The sequence below is a fragment of the Limulus polyphemus genome, unplaced genomic scaffold (assembly GCF_000517525.1).
Source record: "Limulus polyphemus unplaced genomic scaffold, Limulus_polyphemus-2.1.2 Scaffold217, whole genome shotgun sequence".
Taxonomy (NCBI): Eukaryota; Metazoa; Arthropoda; class Merostomata; order Xiphosura; family Limulidae; genus Limulus; species Limulus polyphemus.
In genome coordinates, this window is record NW_013665827.1 from 789,851 (window position 1) to 810,088 (window position 20,238).

The following is a 20,238-nucleotide window of genomic DNA, read 5'->3' on the forward strand; positions in this document are numbered from 1 at the left end:
TTCCCAAGACTTTTTTTTTAGTTTAGGTATGCAAAAACAGAAAATGTACATACCTTTTTTATTTCGTGACTGATCTTATTCATGCCGCCATTAAAACAAAGCTTGCGCAACACGTGTTCGATGGTCCATGAACTATCGTCGTCTATTAATCTCAAGAAGAGCTAGAGGCACTGTATCAACTTGCCCCTGTAACAACTAGCCCCGGTCTCCCCTAAGCTATTTTGAAAGCCGTTTTAAAGCAGATTTTACATAATTGACAACATGTATACAATTTGAACTTGCTAAGAAAAATAATACTTGCATTAATTTTCGTTTATTGCCTGACAAAAGTTGGAGTTATGACCATTTTAATCTGTTTTGGAAAACTTCACATTCCTCTAGAATCAAAAGTAGGCAAATACGCTCAATGAAATTTTGCAGACTGTCTTAGATGCGCATCGTTGTTGAGAATAAATCAAAACATTTGTCATTTTTAATTCTGAAGAAAACTAATAAGCATACATATTTTATACATAATGAGCAAATTATGTAAAGAAAAAAAAAGATTTCAGTAGTCTTATTTCAATTTTTTTCCATTTTTTATTTGGGTTACAAAGCTACCGTTTTGTTTGGTTATTAATACCATGTAAACTATAAGTCGAACTTAATGTCATTGTGACGAAATTGAATCTTGGTCTCAGACTTTGCTTTGTTCACAGGTGCCTAAGTTTGACCTTGTCCAATCGTAAAGAAATTGAAAGAATGGTGCGATAGAGTCAATTTCCGTGAAAAAGGAAAGTCGATTATCATTTATCCTTAAGTTATTTGTAACAGAAACATTCCAATCATTCGGATGAGACTGGCCAATAAGGAAAGAGATACAAAAGAAAAAAGTGGCGGAACTGGAGATTAAAGAGAGATAAACTGGGACTGTAATTTGGTACGATGTTCAAAATAATAATAATTAATTAAAAGGTGAAAGTGTGTTCTAGTAGAAATATGTAACGCATTTAAAGGCCGTGAAAATAAAAAACATGTTGACCACCTGGTAAATTTGATCAGAAAAGTTTCTATCCAGAGCAAAATTTCTTTAGGACCTAAACGTTTTTCTGATATAGCACGAATTTTTTACCTTCTTATTTTAATATAGTATTTAATACTTATTCTGTGTGTTTACAGTTTTCACATAATACGAGGTCAAGAAAGTCATTATGTTCCCCTGTTATTCTATGGAGATAGCACCTGTTCTGCCTATGGATATATGACTATAATGCTGCATTTTGTGTACGAATGTAGGCAGAAGGAACGTTCAGTGGTAGGTCAAGTGATATTATGAGGTTAAAATCACCCTTTCGTTTGAATGAGATTGGTCAGTCGCTCTGAATAAATCCAATATTACCCGTTAAGTAAAGAACGTTAGATTTGAACAGGAGGTGCATGATCTTGAAGAAGTTAGTTCTGGAGAGAGAGAGAGAACAGTTCTGCTCCGGTAAAACGATCTGTCCTTTGTCAACCAAGCAAGTACACGCATTGTGTTTGTGTCTTTGATATAAAAAAGGTTTTTCATTGTGTTTACATCGTGCTAAATCTTTGTATTTCATTCCCACGAACTCGGTTATTCAGGGTACTCAGTACGACGTTTCAATAGATGTCTTGTTGAGTATCCTCTTTTATTACTCCTGAAGAAGAATGTTCGAAAGTGATAGATCTTCTGTCTTGTTAAATCTACTGATTTTTTTTGATGATTGATTTTCATTATAGTTTTCAAATCTCCTCTTATTCAGCAGACCTAACAATGTCATTGCTCTAAGTAAAATCAATGTGACCTAACATAAATATACAACAGGATGAATAGGACGAATAAAATGTTGGTGCTATGATCGCGGGGTATCTTATTCCAGAGTTTTCTTTTCTGCTGATGCGCCTATTGCTCTTTAATTCTATTCTTGCATTAGTAAGTTTAATAATGTTTCACTGTTAAGGAAATAACATTTTACACAACTTAAAAGGCTTATGACCAAGAGAAAGAGTCAGCCACCAAGGGAAGACAGATGTGAAGTTTAGGAAAGTCAGCTCCTGGACATTGGACTTTTGTCGCTACTACAAAGGTCCATATCATCCATCTCATTGCAGCTAGTGACACAGGAAGAAGAAATCTAAACTAGTCACAAATAGTTCAAACTAGTAAGAAGTAATCTTAACTTAAAAAAGTCAGAAGTAATCTTAACTGGTCCGAAGTAGTTTATTATGGTAGGAAGTAATGTAATATGGCCAGAAGCAGTTTCGACGGGTAAGAAGTGATTTAAAGTAGTCAGCAGTTTAAAATATAAAGGAATAACCTAAACTAGTAACAAGTGCTTTAAACTGCTCAGAAGTAAGTGATTGTTATATATAAGTTGCATCAGTACTGAACATTTAACAGTACTTTAAAATGGTAGGAAGCAGTTTTGAATAATAAAAGATAAACTAAAGTACTAAGAAGTACTTTCGAATAGTACGAAATAACTTAAATTAGACAGGACTTAAACTAATAAGAAGTAACTTAAATCACAGAGAAATAATTTAAACCAGAAATAACTTTATAAGAAGTAGTTTGTTTGTTTTTTGAATTTCGCACAAAGCTACACGAGGGCTATCTGCGCTAGCTGTCCCTAATTTAGCAATGTAAGACTAGAGGGAAAGCAGCTAGTCATCACCACCCACCGCCCGAGTCGCGGGTTCGAATCCCTGTTATACCAAAGATGCTCGCCCTTTCAGCCGTGGGGGCGTTATAATGTGATGGTCAATCTCACTATAGCCCAAGAGGTCAGATGGCGAGTCGAGCGCCCTAACCACCTGGCCATGCCGGGCCAGATAAAAAGTAGTTTAAACTATCAAGAAGTAATTTTACACAGAAGAAACTTAAGCTAGTCAGGAGTATAAAATAGTGAGAAGCCATTTAAATTGTTAATTTAAACAAATCAGATGTGGTTTAAAGTGTTAAAAGTAATTGAAATGAGGTTAAGTAACAATGTTACGATATCATATTTATTTTACTTAATATGTTTTTCTTGCTGAAATGCTTAAACTTAATGAAATTACAAATACTAAGAGGTTTTTATTTGCGATCGTTTCTGTATCTACAGACTCAGCTTTGTCAGCAAATTTGTTATTTGCGTATTTCATTATGTGACCATGAAAAATAAAACTTCACAATCACGCATATGATTAAATCTCTAAAACATATTTGCATAGGTTCCACGGTGCGCCACCAAGCGGCTCGAATCGAAGAGAATCTCAAACTGAACGAAGAAAAAAAATCATTCCAGTATTTATCTACACTTCAACAACATTTGTAACGAGACACACTGAGATAAAAACATTGGAATTCTAAATAACATTAAGATAAAGGATACTATTCGACATTTGGAACCAAATCTAAACGATACTTCTTCATCATATCGATATACAAATATATTATTCAATATCAACATATTAGTAACATATCACGGTACTGAATACTGATTAACGTATACTTATATCTTTGACGGTAAAAACTAAAATACATAGATCTGTGTAAGTGTTACTGCCAAAACAGCAACAGAAAATATCATTGGTTAACTTATGCAAAACGAAAAGCCAAATGTACTTTGAAATCAGCTTGTTATAAATATATTATTTAGTGCGTTATCAAACAATTCAAAAGCTAAGTATTTACTACAGTTACATTTTAAAAGATGATAACGGCCACACCTCAGACTTAACTTAATACCCCCCCCCCCCCAGTGGCACAGCGGCATGTCTGCGGACAGAGCACCGATAGCTCTTTGTGTAGCTTTGTGCTTAATTACAAACAAACTTAATACCATAAGTAGTTTAATCTAGTTAGAAATAACGTAACCTAGCAAGAAGCAATTTGAACTAGTCAGAAGTAATTCAAACTGATAAGGAGTAATAACTGGTCAGAAGTAATTCAAACTGATAAGGAGTAATAACTGGTCAGAAGTAATTCAAACTGATAAGGAGTAATAACTGGACAGAAGTAATTCAAACTGATAAGGAGTAATAACTGGTCAGAAGTAATTTAAACTTGTGGGAAGTAATTTGAACTAGTCAGAAGTAATTTAAAGATATGAAATAATAACTAGCCAGAAGCAATTTATACTGGTAAGAAGTAATTTGAACTAGTCATAAATAATTTAAAGATATGAAATAATAACTAGCCAGAAGTAATTTATACTGGTAAGAAGTAATTTGAACTAGTCAGAAGTAATTTAAAGATATGAAATAGTAACTAGCCAGAAGTAATTTATACTGGTAAGAAGTAATTTGAACTAGTCAGAAGTAATTTGAACTAGTCAGAAGTAATTTAAAGATGTGAAATAATAACTGGCCAGAAGTAATTTATACTGGTAAGAAGTAAATTGAACTAGTCAGAAATAATTTAAAGATATGAAATAATAACTAGCCAGAAGTAATTTGTACTGGTAAGAAGTAATTTGAAATAATCAAAAATAATTTATACTGGTAATAAGTAACTGGAACTGCTGAGAAGTGGTTTAAACCAGTAAAAGTAATTTAAACTAGTCAGAAATAATTTAAACTGTAAAGAAGTAATTTTAGCTAGTCACAAGTGATTTAAACTGCTAAAAAGTAGTTTTACCTTGTGAGAAATAAATTAAACTGGTAAGAAATAGTTTTACCTCGTGATATATTCTGGGAGAGGAGATCAGGTACGTCTTATTCCATCAACAAGCACAATCAGAATCCAAGTTCAATGCGAGCATTATGATTTGGATAAGTTATATAGCTCGGGTGTCATATTTAATTAATTTTAGAAGCTAAAATTTATGGCAACTTTGTTTACGTAATCGTTTACGAATCATACTTTGTGTAGCATGTACGTACCGTACAATTGTTATGAGTTAGCGATTGTTATGTTGTTGCGTCATATTATTAGAACATTTGTATATACGGTTGACTGATAATATGTTATTTTAAAACAAGTGGATTATGGTGCTATTTATTTATTTTTCAAATTTATCGCCAAGAAGTCACAGACTATTTCATTCATGGGCGTCCGCAGGATATATTACAGAGGAGGAGCAAGACGACAAAATGATACCAAAGCTGTAACTAGGGAAACGCAAAATTTTTAATCCAGGGGACAAGTGCCCCTTGCGGATGCTTATGATTTCTTCGTCTGTTTGTTGTGAATTTGCTGCTTTTGAAAATTGAAGTTATCAAAAAATTAGTTAATTCAAGTATGACTACAAAAATTACTTGAGTATCCCAGAAAGCCAGAACTACAAATGAATGTAAGTTACATTTAATCATGCAAAAAATGTATATATTTTTCTTCAATAATTAATTATTTCTATACATATAGAGAACTAAAACAAATAAGATGAGTGCAGCTAAAATACTGTAATATAGCTACAATTATAGTTGAACTAGTAAGATAAAATGTGGTGAGCGTTTCACCTATATGACATCATTAGGTCCCGATATCATTTTGCCAAAAAATGTTGATTACATTTTTTTCTAGGGAAGGTCTTAATGAGATCATTGACCAAATTCAATTTCTAATGCTGTTGTTTTATCTTGCAGTTTCAGATATGGAGAACTTTACATGGGAGAAAGCGATAAACATCATTATAATATCATAACATATGCCACAAAAACGGGTGTTGAACACACGACACGATGACCTGTGACATTTGACACCAGAGCAGCTGCACAAAAAGGTAACGTTTGTGCAGTGTCCGCTTTGAAGACCACGCCACGCTCTTCTTAAAAAACGACTAGTAGCAGTGTCGACAACTGATCCAACTTCAGTTAAAAGGAGAAAAGTTATGTTATCTTTGAAAGGTCAGTTACATTTGAGCGCAGTGAATAATTTCAATAAGCGTTTTATCAGAATCCTGTATCAACGCTAATCAACATGTAAGATGGATTTTAGATTTTATGGATCTCTTCAGTGTAATATTACATTACATTCTGATGGATCCGGTATCTGCAGCAGCGCGGAAAACGCAGGTCCAAGTGACAACACAAATGAAAGTGACCAGTAGCCACAGAAACCTACAAACTAAAATTTGCCGACTCGACAACATAAACAAAGAAATTAATACATTGTCATTATAGAAACAAGTAGAGGTACCGTGCAACTAATTGAGTAAGGTGCTTCCACCTGCTGTAGCAAGTTGCGAAACGTCACAGATTGAAACTAATCAGAGAAAGTCAGATAAGGGCATTAGATGGACAAGGTATGATAAAATGTTTGCACTCTCAGTGTTTTATCACAGCAGGATAAAATGTTTGCACTCTCAGTGTTTTACCACAGCAGGATAAAATGTTTGCACTCTCAGTGTTTTACCACACCTATAGATTGTTAGGTAATATCTTCACATTGTCAAGTAGAAGCACATCGTTATCTTTACTTAAGCCCTATCCTGGTTTTCTTGTTAATGTACTGGATACTCTGGAAAAGAAAGTGGGTGTGTTTGCTGAAGATGGCTTTAGTGATTGACGAGAAGGTTAGTTTTATATCTATGATCCACATCATCTTCTCAAAAAATCTATGCAACGATTTGCAAAAACACGTGAGAACATAGTTTCAAGTTTTATCAATTTAATCAAGAAGATTCAATTAGAATGACACTGAAATTAACAGATGGTGAGATCATATTTGGTATCCTGAGATACATATGGGTTATCTACTCTAGCCGCCTCTCTTGTTGTGGGTTAATTTTGCAAACGTTATTAGTAAGATTCTGACGATACTGGAATGCCCCAGAAATTGTATCATAACTTTATATTAACATCGGATTGCTTGCGAAATCAATGTTGTCGGACTTTTGTGAGCAGTATGACTGATCTAGTTTCCTAAATTGAGTTGTTGAACACTATGCTTTATCTAAGGCCCGGCATGGCCAGGAGGTTAGGGCGCTCGACTCGTAATCTGAGGGTCGCGGGTTCGAATCCCCGTCACACGCCTTTGCCCGGTCTCAAGTCCAGGATGAGAAAGGAGGAGGGTTGGGCGCGGGGTTAGCAACTCCACCCCGTAAAAACCAACCTGCTACAAGTAACTGCAACAACAACTTCCGTTGGGAGGTGTTGTTGCGGCCCTATGCTCCACTGGGAGTTTACAGGAATAATAAAAAAACATGCTCTATCTAAATGGTTTTATTGTGATTTGTCAAAATCTGTTTACATTTGTTGTTGACTTGTAGTATGTTTAATAGTATTTCAACTCATAAAAATGTTCTGTTGTATTGGAAACTATAACTGATTTGATTGGTTGTAACAAGAGTTTGTGGAAATTAATTATTTTGCCTGATTATTTTTAATCGTTGAAATTAATATTGACTTTCCAAAACCATTCTGTTTTTCGTTTTGGTCATCGTACAGTTCGACGTTATTTAGAGTTGGGTTCAAGTTGCTTATTTAGTAAGTTTTCAGACGTAAGTTTCCAAATTGTACTTCCATTGTCAAGATTATGCTGTGTTTTGATAGACGGTAACTAAAACTTATTGTGTCGAGGAGAGTTGAGTTATTGTAACTCTCGTTCGCTCTAAAGTTTTATTGGATTGGGTAAATGTTCCGTAATGAATAAAGCATTTGTTTAATCGAACTATTTATTGAATTAGACTCATCATTATGTTAGTATTTTTTTGTTGTTGTAATTTTTAACATTTTGATTGAGAGTAAACTTTCTACTAAAAACAATCACAGCCAATCCCAGGGATGATGTTTTAAATTTTCTACTAGTGGATCTGAAACAAACAGTTTTCCGTGAAGTCTGTTTGATGTTTAGGAAATTCTTACAAAACTACACATGGACTATCTAAGCTAGCCGTCCCTAACTGGAGAAGATTATGAGATAAGACTGCCTTTCGTCTCCATTTGTTCTACTTTTAGAAGAAGTCTTCCTTAATCCCACTAACGATATTTCAGATAAATCCAAATTTGGTCTAATTTCAAAATGGTATAAGGCAACGGATAGTTGAAATACACGATTCTGGAGTGCAGGAGATGGTGCTGGAAGCGGAGTATAGCTTATTAAGGTCGAGTAAGATTGTGTAATTAATGGTTTTATATTTTGTATTAATTTGGACGTGCTATCATTGTCAGCTTATGATTGGCGATATCCGGCCATGTTTGGATTCTGAAACTGTGTGGTGTGTAAAACTTAATTATTGTTTAATTCCTTCTTTAGTTTAGTTCGGTGAATGTTCCACGTTCATCTAGAATTTTCAAAATTTTTGAGCGTACACGTTTATATGTATGTGTGTAACTAGACAATAGAGCTTTAGGTAATAAAATGTGAAACGTTATACATAGTTTTATGCTCTCTTAGTCTGGTTTGTTTGTTTGCAATTAAGCACAAAGCCAAACAATGGGCTATCTGTGCTCTGCCCACCACGGGTATCGAAACCCGGATTCTAGCGTTGTAAGTCCGCAGACATACCGCTGTGCTACCGGGGGGGGGGGCTCTTAGTCTGGAACAATCTTTAAACAAGTTAATAAGCAAACAACTAAGATACAAGTTTTAAGCTAATGAAGCTCTTTCTATCGTCCAGTGTACTAGTTTGTCTTTGACTGTTTTTGTTTTTAGATATTATTTTCACTTTTCTATCTTCAGTTTTCTTTGTATCTGGTATACCTCTTCAAACTCAGTCAGAGTCACAGAATTCCGACTCAATTTTATGAAATGTTTCCTCACCCTTCCTTAATGTTCAAGCTTTTGCGATAGATCGAAGGTTATCAGCACACCTAAGGTTACCATATCAGGTTTCTCATGTGTGTATTAACATGTTTATTTTAATAAACGGACTCATTGTAGTCCTAAATGTTTCGATACACGGATTGTCATTCTCGCTCACTGTAAAGTTTTCTGGGGTTGGGTAGGTGTCCCATAATGACTAAAGCAATGTTTTAATCGAACCATTTATTACACTTAAATTTGATGACGAGGAGCTCATTTTACAGTAAATAAATGTTTAGAAACGGCATGACTGTGTAATGAAGAAAATGTTATTATAAACCTCAAAATGATTAGTTCCGACACACAGTTAAAAACCAAAATTCCCCAAACAATCACCCACACAGACCTCTACATCCCCTGGAATTCAGCCCATGAATCCAAACAAAAAAATCAATATACTAAAAAACATATAGACACAGCTTCAAGGATTTGCTCAAGTAACTTCATAGATGAAGAAATCAACTCATTAACGTATTCCTTCATTCACACCAACAAATTTCCACTAACCATTGTCGAAATATTTCCACACAATCATCAGAACAAAAACCTCAAAACACAACTCACAAACAAAATTGACATCAATAAACCAAATAACAACAGAACATTACATAGCAGTTTACCATTTATCCCTGACATCATCTCAAAAACAATCAACACTTGGAGAAAATTGCCATCAAACATAAAATTTCTGTTGACGTCAAATTCACTCAAAAATCCGGCACTAAACTCAAATCATTATTAAATAAAAATTACATAGAATCACACAATACCAACATGATTTATAAATTAACGTGCAATAACTGTCCAGAATTGTACATCAGAGAAACCGGAAGAAAATTGGAAAGATTCACCAACATAATAAAAACCCTCCCATGTTTACCACCATTCCAACTAAAAAAAAACACAATATATCTTATGCAAAACACTGTAATTTTAAACAAAGAACCAAACGTCAATAAACACAAAATAGAGAAAACTATCTTATTTGAACAAAACCGCCCCACCCTAAATCAACATTTTGGGGTACCAAGATACCTATACTAGACTATGAAGCAATCTCTGGTCATGTGATTTCTTTGTTTCATACTGTATATATATATTTATGTATCTCTGTAAGCTACTTATACCTGAGGATGACATAATCTTGTCTAAATGTCGCACATTTATAATAAAGTTTTTTCGTTACCCAGTCAAACCGTCTCAAAACTTTTAAGTTATTGAATTGGAATCACTATTATGTGAACATAATTTTTTGGTCTATTTGATCTTTAAACATCTTGATTGATTGGGATCTGTTGTTAATTAAAATAATGTTCCCAGTTGAATTCGATTCTGCTGCCACGTGACTCAAATGAACGTTTTGTGTTGTTGAAAACAGTGGTGACTGAGTTGGTAATTAAAATGACGAATGTTTAGTTAAGTTTGACTTTACTTTCTGTTTGTTGTTGTATATAAAGTCATATTCTATTTTCCATAGGATTCTTCTTCAGTTTCGTATTCTTCTTTAGTTTCGTAGATAAAATTTCGTATAAATATAAACTGGTCTATTTTTACGATCATGTGGAAGCGTTATCGCATAATTTATGCGGTTCTGGACTGCTGGGAACGATTGAAGGGGAGGTGGTGGTGGGAATCGAAGTGGAGTATAGGGAGGTGTTGGCATTGAAGGTTTAAAATCTGTTGTAGGTGAATTTTGCAAACGTTATTAGAAATATTCTAATGATAATGGAATGTATTAGAAATTGTGCTATAATTTTATATTCGGATTTCTTGCGAAATCAGTGTTGTCGGAAGTTTGTGAGAAGTATGACAATGGTTTTATTGTGATTTGTAAAAATCTGTTTACATTTGTTGTTGACTTGTAGTATGTTTAATAGTATTTCGACTCATGAAAATGTTCTGTTGTATTGGAAACTATAACTGATTTGATTGGTTGTAACAAAAATTTGTGTAAACGAACTACTTGGTCTGATTATTTTTAACCGTCGAAAACATAACTGACTTTCCAAAACCGTTGTTTTTTTCTGATTGGTCATCGTACAGTTCAACATTATTTAGAGCTGGGTTCAAGTTGCTAATTTTGCAATTGTTCAGAGGGTAGCAAGACGATTTGGCATAAAGTAGTCATCTATGTTAATACTTGTTCGTTTTGAAAAGCAACAACACTGGCTATCTGTGACAATATTAATATGATTGTTCTTGAGGTAGTTTTACTGGATAGGTGTTATTAGACAGTGAAAGAAAATCACCACTGTCCAGTGACTGTGGTTGTTCTTGGTAAGTTGAACCACTTTAGTTAGTAATGAAGCTGAAAATTTGTCATGGTAGTTGTTTGATGAAAGCTTTGATACGAAGGTTTAGTTGATTGTTTGTTTGTTGGGATATCTGCTGTGTTCACAGCGAGAAATCGAACCCCGGATTTTTGCGTTGTAAGCCCATAAACTTACCGCTGTCCCACTGGGGACGAAGGTTTAGTTAGAAGGTTGAAAATGGCTTAAGTGTAAAATAATTTATTTACATACATGTATCCGAAACAAAAGCTATATGTTTCCAATTTTTATTGAATATTTTATGTATAACAAGATAATTTAAAAACTACTTAAACCCATTAGTTTTATTTTCAGTTTAACTACATTCTAGAAATATGACAAATAATCCAATAGAAGAGTTAGCACACAGGTAATCCAAGGTGGAAGCTGTGTAACTTTACTACAAGTGATGTTAAAACAACCACAGCTAATCCAACGAGAAGGTAAACATTCTACTAGTGGACCTGAAATAAACACAGTTTACCGTGAAGTTTGTTGGATGTTTAGGAAATTCATACAAAACTACACCTAGGCTATCTTCGAAAGTCGTCCCTAATTTTGAAATGATAAACTAGAGAAAAGGACAGCTAGTGAACTCTTGTGCTAGTTTAATCTAACAAAGGGATTTGAACGTCATTATTATGACACACTTCTAAGCCCAATGTGTTGATAGCAATTTTACGCGAGAGGGGACGTGAACCATGGACCTTCTAAATCACAGTCCGGCAAACTGACTACTAGGCTATGCCAGGACTGTTGGCGTAAAGTGAAACTGTATTTTTGCTTTCTATAAAATATTATAATGTATTTTTTTTTCATTAAGCTTATTTTACGCATTAAATGAAAAAGAAAATATATGGATGAATTATTATTTCTTTAACAACGTATTTTGTAATGTTACAGTACAGTTGGCTTTAAATCAGATCTGAATGTAAAGCGAACATGTATATTAAAGATTAATTACGCTGGATATATTTTACTACAATAATGGATATTGGATAAGAAATTTCTATATGCATATTTTATCGGTTCACTCTGTTCTCATTTATGACACTTGGACTGAACGACTCTACTCAACCTGGACTGTCTGAAAAATTGGCATCTGTACTCTTTTTGTTTTAACACTGGAACTGAACTGCTCTGCATGACCCGAACTATCTGAAGAATTGACACTCCATTCTCTTCTCTAGCACTGGAACTGAACGCTTCTACTTAACCCGAACTGTCTGAAGAATTGGCACTCTATCCTCTTCTCTAGCCCTGAAACTGAACACTTCTACTTAACCCGAGCTGTCTGAAGATTTGGCACCCTATTCTCTTCTCTAGCACTGTAACTGAACGCTTCTACTTAACCCGAGCTTTCTGAAGAATTGACACTCTATCCTCTTCTCTAGCACTGGAACTGAACGCTTCTACTTAACCCGAACTGTCTGAAGAATTGGCACTCTATCCTCTTCTCTAGCACTGGAACTGAACGCTTCTACTTAACCCGAGCTGTCTGAAGAATTGGCATTCTCTTCTCTTTTCTAGCGCTATGAGTGGAAGGCTCTATTCTACATGAATTGTGTGAAAAACTGTACCAAACTGACTTTAGCACACAGAGAAAAACACACAAGTAACATTGTTTATTTGTTGGCTTCGTATTCATTATTTAGAAATTATCTAGCTGTTGGAGCTGAAAAAAAAGCGAGAGGTACAAGAGGAAGACAAGGGGAAAAAAAGGAGCAAGAGTCATGACGACACCGTATTTTTAAGTCCAACAAGATGCCTTTAGAGATATCCCAAAACCCCAAATTACCTATACGTTAACGACAATTCCCATTTATATATTTTCAAGAGAGATACATATCTCTAACTTGTACAAGTTCATATACCATCTATTGAAATAAATAGGATCATATATACTACAGGATATTATGGCAGAGAAAGAGATCAAACAAATATAATTTCTCACCGAACAATCCTTGTGGTATGTAATCTTTGTCATGTTTACTACATGCATAACACATCCATGAAAATTGAGAAAAGAAATTACCCAAATAATCCTAAATAAAAATCTATTCTTTCTATTTATAGAAGAGTGAAATTAGCATTTCTATAAACTGTGATACACCGGCCTGGATGGGACCCATATTTGAGTGTATAAGCACGTTACCACATTCATTGGTTAAAGGCACAAATGGAGCAGAAGTCGCAGAACAACTTTCACTTCATACAGTCTTATCTAATTAAAATGATCACTTAAAAGAGCAAACTAATAGAAACAAAAGTTGGAACTAAAGTTCGGGTAATTAGAATTCAGCCAAAGGAATTTAGAATTTTTAAGATGGGGATAACCCTTCTATTTAATTATATTGAAAAACAAAGAATCTCTTCTCTCAGATACAGCTTTTAACTCTACCATTATTAGTAAAAGTTCGAACCGTTATAATCTAGATTTGCTTAGTTGATTAACAATTAAAAAAATAATAATTGTCGTTTTCAAAAAATTAACTATAAAGAAATCAGCGATCGAAGTGTAATAAAAGTTCAAAAATTAGAGTTCGTTGAAATTATATATATCAACAAGACTCCATTTAATCTATAATTGTTATTCAGCAAACGTTCAAAATGTCGGAAATTGAAAGGAGCCGCGATGATACAAATTGTGTTATAAGGAAAACAAGCTGTTAAATTTTAAAAAAATAATTTGATATTGTTACGACAGCGGAAGTCACGTGACACTGGTAGTGTGCGTGAAGTTTCTCGAATTATCGGGGAAGTCCAAGTTTGTCTGAGATGACCTCTTCTTTAGTATATAACCCTTGCAGAGAAAAGCCAGGGAACTAAGCGAACAGTAGTTACGGTGATTTCTGTGTAATTTATGATTCTGTTAGTTTCGAGCTAGTGAGCCGTAAAGTGAGTCGTAGAGAGTGAAGTTATCGAGGTTGTGAATCGCTGTGATTTATAGCGTGTATTATAAAAGTTGTTAAGTTTAGAGTGACGAGAAACGTACTGAATGTGGAATTACTGTGCACTAAAAGTTTGTATCGAGAAAGAATAAACTGGTTTAATCAAGAAGGACTTGTATCGCTGAAGTTCCTAGGAAAGAATTTCTACCGGAAATTAACAAGCAAGCAGATACGTAACAATATATATATGTCGACAGACAAAAATATCAACACTCAAGTTTCACAGCTGCTGGCGACTAAAGTGTAATTTTCAAGTATATCATAAACTTAAAAGCGAAACAACTGTAAAAATAATTATATAAGATACAAGCTAAGGTGGAACAACCTAAAAAACGTCAAGCTTAAACTGAATTCCCGAAAAGCGTGAATTTGTTTTGTTACAACATAAGTTCAACGATTAAAGAGTAATTCAGTATAATACTGTTTTTGTTGTTTATTATTAAGCACAAAGCTACACAAAGGGCTATCTGTGCTCTGCCCACCACGGGTATCGAAACCCGGTTTCTAGCAGTTTATATCCGCAGACATACCGCTGTGCTACTGGGGTGGGTGGGTGGATATACTGTTCTTAGTTCCTATCAAAATGTAATACCAAAATGAATATCAATATATATGGTTATAAATGTATTCACTAACAGAGTTGGGTCTAGTGGTAAGAATGACGAATGTGCATAGGAAGGTCCATGGTTTGCGTCTCGTTGTCACTAAAAACTAAAACTTGTGTTTCGCACTTTGTGGCCGGGGTACGTTATAAGAGTTATGGTGATTAGAATAGTCTAATTGATTTGTTTTATATAACTACACAATGGCTTTCACTAAATAACTATCTCTAATTTTGAAACTTATAAAGTAGATGGAAAGCAGCTAGCTAGTCAATAGCAACTACGGTCAACTTGAGACTGCAAAAATTGGTTCGTACATGAGCTGACGCCAACCTCTACTTCTGATCTTTAGAATCCGTTAACACTTACATTGTCTCTGTCTTGGGATTTTACTCTGTATAGAAGTTTAATAGTAGCTTGGTGCGATTTACAAAGTTTCATCACACAGGTGTTACTTTCTGCCTATGGCAATACACTTTCAGCTTACATTTCAACTGTAACCTGTACTGAAATAATGTTAGGATAATATCCAGAAAACTGTGTGCTTACAAAATAGTTCAATCTGTGAGATTTGAAATGTGCTCATCATAGCAAAATGAAACACTGGGTACTCCAAGTTTATATTTAATATGGTTATTTTTAATATTTTGATTTAGTTGTTTGTTTACCAGAAGGCATATGATACTGTTGCGTCATCGAGTCACATGACTACTGTGACGCAACGTTTCTAGAATTATCATGTACTTTGGCGAATGTTCTAGTTCTTACTAGATATAGGGTAGGCTGGTATATAAAAGAGGGGAATGTAATGTGTGGGTAGACATTGAGTAATTGAACTGCAGTCAGAGAGCACGAGAGACGTTACAGCGTTTGTTTAGCGCGATTGTTGAAGTTGAGTGTATCGGTAAAGTTATATTTGGAAAGAATAAACTAGTTTTATTAAGAAAGGAGTTGTGTCGCTTAAGTTTCGTCGGAACGAAGTTACGGAAAGTTAATTAACAAACGGAGACGTAACAATACAATATTTAGACATTTGATGTAAGTTAAGATTCTAGAAGTTTCGTTAGTAGAAATTAAGATTATATGAATACAAGATTCAATGTAAATCAGGGAGGTAATGAGTGATACACTTCAATGTCTGTTAGTGACTCTGTGCCCGTGATTCAGTTAATCAGTGAGTTATTTAGCGCGTTCGTTATCAATCAGTTAGCGAAAAAATTCTGCATGTAAGTTAGGCGTACTAACCGTTAATCTCGTAATTGCTGTTGAAACGTTATTTGTGAAATTTGGCGGCTTACGTGGCTTGTGACAAATGTTATAGAAAATATAAACTAATTAGTTATCATTATGTGGGCTGGACTTGGCATTATCTTTACCTAATAATCCATAACAATCCGACCAATGATAGAACATATTACATATTTTACAATATTTACAAGATTTATAAAGTTTATAAAGGTAGTCCTAAAGTGTTAATGGTCGAGAGACTTGGCGAAATATCTAAAAACAAGGATAAGTTATAAATAATGAAGCATTGAGTTCAATTCAGTTCTTTCAGTGATTAAGAAAATATAGGAGTGTTCAGTTTGCTTGTAGTTATGCACAAAGTTCCACAATGGATTATCTGTGTTGTGCCTACCACAGGTACCAAAACCCGGTTTTTAGCGTTATAATACTTCGGACTTACCGCTACTGGGAGTGAAATATTCAGATCAACGTAGTTATCGCGTATGTTCAGTTACTCGATCGATTAGACATTAGATAGTTTATCTGTACGTTAGTCGTAGTAACGTCAACTTAGGCCTGTAGCTAACGTGAAGTAACTATTTTTTTTATCGTTACATGGACTGGACTTGGCCTTATTTTTGTCAAGTACTCCAAAAGAACCTACTCAACGTTAGATTATCAGAGGCGACTGTGCTTGAAATTTAGTGCCTTTTAACCCGTATGTTGCACAAGGTTCCGCTTGGATTGAAAAAAAAAAATCGAACAAAAACAAATTATGAACTTATGATATTTCATTGGTGGTAGTGTCTAGGGTCACTGATGAGGAGTGGAATTCTCCGAAACTAGTCTGGCTCACAGAAACCCCCTTCCAATGAAAGAATAAAGCATTCCAAACTTTTACTTGTTAAACTAATGTTTAAACAACTCTTTTAAATTATGAACTTGTTACGACAAACCTTATAATTTCTTCAAGTCTAAGACATAGGTAGATTTCCAGAACAAATTTCAAAAGAAAATTACTTAGTTTACTTCCTTTATATGTACATTATTTTTTACGAAATGTGTAGTGTTCTTGTACCTTATGTTAGTTTTTCCTGTTTTTGTGTTAGCCTTTCTTAAGGCTTTTTGAAGCGTTACTTGACATAACAGTTTGCCATATACAATTTGCTTATTTTGTGAATACTTTTCAGGGTTAATCAAAGATTTTATTTAAGTGAATGACTACTTGATGGGGTCTGGGGAATGCTTTCCCATAAAACGTTTCCAAATTTACAAATTGGATGATTCAGAAAAGTATGCATATGCACGAGTTGGTATTTTAACATATTGTTGCGTCAGCGAGGTCACGTGACTAGTATCACGCCACGTCCTTCTCGAACCTTCATGAATTGTCGGGAGATTACTAGATATTGTGTAGCTTGTATATATAAGACCGGCCACGAAGCGACGGAGAGGTGATGAGCATTTGAACTGAGTATTGTCGAGCACGAGCACCTGAGACGTTCTTTGAGAGTTATAGCGTTTGTTATAGAGCGACTGTTGAAATTAAGTGTATCGTAAAGTTGTATTCAGAAAGAATAAACCAGTTTTATTTAGGAAAGGACTTGTGTCGCTAAAGTTTCGTCGGAACGAATTTATGGAAAATTAACTAATGAACGGAGACGTAACAATATCTTTTAAACCTCCTTTTGTTTTGACCACCCTTTGTTACTCCTTGTTTTTTTTTTTACTTACACTGTAACAGGGGCTAGCTACCCGATAGACCTCCCCCACCTCTGAGGGTAGTCTCAAATATCTAGATTTCTGTGAATACTATAAGGACTCGCCCCCCAGTGGCACAGCGGTATGTCTGCGGACTTACAACGCTAGAAACCGGGTTTCGATACCCGTGGTTGGCATAGCACAGATAGCCCTTTGTGTACCTTTGTGCTTAACTTCAAATAAACAAACAAACAAACTATATGGACTCTTTTAATGAAAGGATTGAGCTGAGTGAAAATTAAAAGAGTCGCTGCTGTATGATGATTTGCATACCATTCGTAGAAAGTTTGTCTTCTGGGTGTGAAAACATCCTTAAAGACGTTATCGGACTGTATTTTGTTGTTGTTTATTCTGACAGACATTTTTCAGTTAAAATACTCATTCTTTGCTTTGGTCTGTAATATAATTTGTTGCAACTGCAGTTAATGTTTCATAAATCTATTAAATGTTTTATTTTATAGAGCGTATATTGGAATTAATAATCAACCTCTCAGTTCATAGGTTTGGTTGTTCTATATAAAACTTGATTTGACACTTGAATCTGTAAAAAAAAAAGAGTAAGAACCAGGACTAACTCACCTATATTATACTTGTATTAATTATGTCATTTTATACCTGATTGTATCTCGCCTTTTTATGAAATATGAAAGCCAATATATTTTTGTGAGCTATATTTTTAATATTTAAATTTAGGTGTTTGTTATTTAAAGGGAACATGTCATTACGTCATGATGACGCAACATCTAGAAATGTCATTAAAGTTAAGCCGTCGGTAGAATCTGAAAGCTTCCTTATTATAAATAAAAGTTGTACGTAAATACCAGTTTCATGGAAATATACAGTTATTAAGTTATTCAGTTCGGTGTCAGTTAGTTAGATAATATTTCAGTTAATAAGCTAAACAGTGAACCAAGTCAGTCAACGTGTTTATTATTAATCGATTAGCCAGGAAATATTACAAGTATTGTTTGTTTGTTTGTTTTGGAATTTCGCGCAAAACTAGACGAGAGCTATCTGCGCTAGCCGTCCTTAATTTAGCAGTGTAAGACTAGAGGGAAGGCAGCTAGTCATCACCACCCACCGCCAACTCTTGGTCTACTCTTTTACCAACGAATAGTGGGATTGACCGTCACATTATAACGCCCCCACGGCGAGCATGTTTGGTGGGATGCGGATTCGAACCCGCGACTCTCAGATTGTGAGTCGAGCGCCTTATCCACCTGGCCATGCCGGGCACTATTACAAGTAAGTGAATTTTAAAGTTATATGTATATTAGTTTCGGAATTTCTGTTAAAATGTTTATGAAGTTAGGCCTATCAGTGAACATAGCCTGTAGAAAAGTTCATTGAATGAATAAGTATATTTCTTATGATTATGAGGACTAGATTTCACGTTATTTTTACCAAATAATCAAAAAGAACCTGGTCAATGATAGAACACATTACAACAATATTATTAATTTTATGAAGTTATCAGTTGTACTAATACAAAAATAAAAAAATAAAATATGATGGAGAAAACATTATAAGCACATAGTAATAAGTCAATGATTTCAGCTAGAACTATTACACGTGAATACATGGTTTAGTCGCTTAATCGGAAAGTCAAAATTTATATGTTTATGTACATCTATTATTAGAGAAAACTATAAAGACTCTGGCATTAATCGTTGTTCATTTTGAGTTTGATTTTGCTCTGTTGTTTGGTACAAAAGCGTCACATATATACCACTAGACTACTATAACAATCAACAATGTGCGAGTGAAACCGTGTGAAAATTAATATACAAAACACGAATTGCAACTCACGAAATCCATGAACAATAAATAGTCTTAAACGTGACTAATTAGCTATGGAACTTACTTTGCTGAATCAGAATACATGTGAAATACTTTGTAAAGTGCAATACTCAGCATAAACAGCTGATAATTATAGCTATACCTCTCCTTTGTTTCTTAACTAAATATGGTATTTGTAATGATGTTTATTTTTGGCAATATTTTATAAATCAGTATAAATGTTATAACTTTGGCATAAGATATATATTTCAGACTAAGGTTAGGCTGAGTAGATAAACCCCTGGACGACTTTGGTCTTCAGACTAAGGGGAGGCTGAGTAGATAAACCCCTGGACAACTTTGGTTTTCAGACTAAGGATAGGCTGAATAGATAAACCCCTGGACGACTTTGGTCTTCAGACTAAGGATAGGCTGAGTAGATAAATCCCTGGACGACTTTGGTCTTCAGACTAAGGATAGGCTGAGTAGATAAACCCCTGGACGACTTTGGTCTTTAATAAAAGGAGATTTTAAACGTTAGCTCTTAGTTTTTACTAATTTACACAGTCTGATGTAACTTCTGTTCTCATTTTCTCCTTTCAGTTGTTTTCAACCTCTAGTTACGTTTGATCGTAAAGGAAAGTAGTGAAACATGTTCGATAACTTTTGTCAGAGCAGTAAAACAAATATATATAACTCATCAAGCTGAAATATACACTATATTTAACACATGAAGCTCAAATATACGTTGGATTTAAAATATAAAGCTGAAATATACGTTGGGTTTAAACATGAAGTTGAAATATACGTTGAATTTTACACATGACGCTGAAATATACGTTGGAATTAACTTATAAAGCTGAAATATACATTGAATTTAC